The sequence below is a fragment of the Dioscorea cayenensis genome, chromosome 3 (assembly GCF_009730915.1).
Source record: "Dioscorea cayenensis subsp. rotundata cultivar TDr96_F1 chromosome 3, TDr96_F1_v2_PseudoChromosome.rev07_lg8_w22 25.fasta, whole genome shotgun sequence".
Classification (NCBI taxonomy): domain Eukaryota; kingdom Viridiplantae; phylum Streptophyta; class Magnoliopsida; order Dioscoreales; family Dioscoreaceae; genus Dioscorea; species Dioscorea cayenensis.
This window is the reverse complement of record NC_052473.1, coordinates 6,961,069-6,962,134: the sequence shown is the minus strand read 5'-3', so window position 1 is coordinate 6,962,134 and position 1,066 is coordinate 6,961,069. Positions and strand designations below refer to the sequence as shown.

The 1,066-nt window shown below is 41.4% G+C and overlaps 1 non-coding gene across 1 annotated transcript; it reads right to left on the bottom strand.

Moving 5' to 3' along the window:
- Positions 1-620: 620 nt before the first annotated feature.
- Positions 621-726, bottom strand: LOC120257744. The gene has a single exon (XR_005535832.1). It is a non-coding gene; the product is annotated as a small nucleolar RNA R71 (small nucleolar RNA).
- Between the last annotated feature and the right edge of the window lie 340 nt (positions 727-1,066).

The following is a 1,066-nucleotide window of genomic DNA, read 5'->3' as shown; positions in this document are numbered from 1 at the left end:
TGTTTTCTTAGCTATTCATTCATTTACTCTATTTCACATCTTCTTTTTTCTATCATCGTTCTGATTTATTTTCTTTCTTTGGGTGCAGCTCTAGGTTATGACCCTAGGGAATCCTTCGATATTGATTGAAGAAGATCCTAAACTTTAACGTACGCTCAGAAGAAGAGGAAAAGAACCTGCACAAGAACCGTCCAATCAAGCTGAAATAGAAGTTGAAGGGTCAGATAATATGGCCGAACAGAACGAGCAATAGAGGACACTTTCTAATTATGCTCGACCCTCATTTTTGGGAAAATAATCGAGCATTGTGCGACCCCCAATTATAGCTCCGAATTTTGAGCTGAAGCCGGCATTCATCCAAATGATTCAGTAATCAACGCAGTTTAATGGTTTGGCCGATGAGGATCCAAACAACCATATAGAGAACTTCTTAGTAGTTTGTGTTATGCTAAAGATTAATGGTGTATCGGATGATGTTATTAAGTTGAGGGCTTTCCCATTCTCTCTCAAAGGAAGATCCAAGCAGTGGTTACATTCTATGCCCAAGGCCTCCATCACAACTTGGAAGGAGAAGGTCGAAGCTTTCCTTGCTAGATACTTTCCTCCGGGGAAGTCGGCCAAGCTTCGCAATGAGATATCATTGTTTGTGCAGATGGAGTTAGAGTCATTGTTTGAGACATGGGAGTGCATCAAGGATCTTTTGCGGAGGTGCCCACAACACGAATTTCTTGAATGGATGATTATTCACTTTCTATAATGGGTTAAATCTGAGTACAAGGCAATTGTTAGATGTAGCCGCAGGAGGTATAATGGGGTGTAAAACCCTGGAAGAAGCTTGACAGTTAGTAGAAGACATGACCATGAACAGTTATTAGTGGAATGTATGAGAAAGAATAAAGGTGGCTGGGCTCCATGAAATAGATGTAGTTAACTTCATCAGCGGCTTAAATGGAATCATTGACTAAGAAGTTAGACCTTCTAACTTCTTATAGAGTGGCGACCGTGACTACTTGCACCTGGTGTGATGGAGGACAAGCTCCCTCTGATTGCCCGATCTCTATTGGTG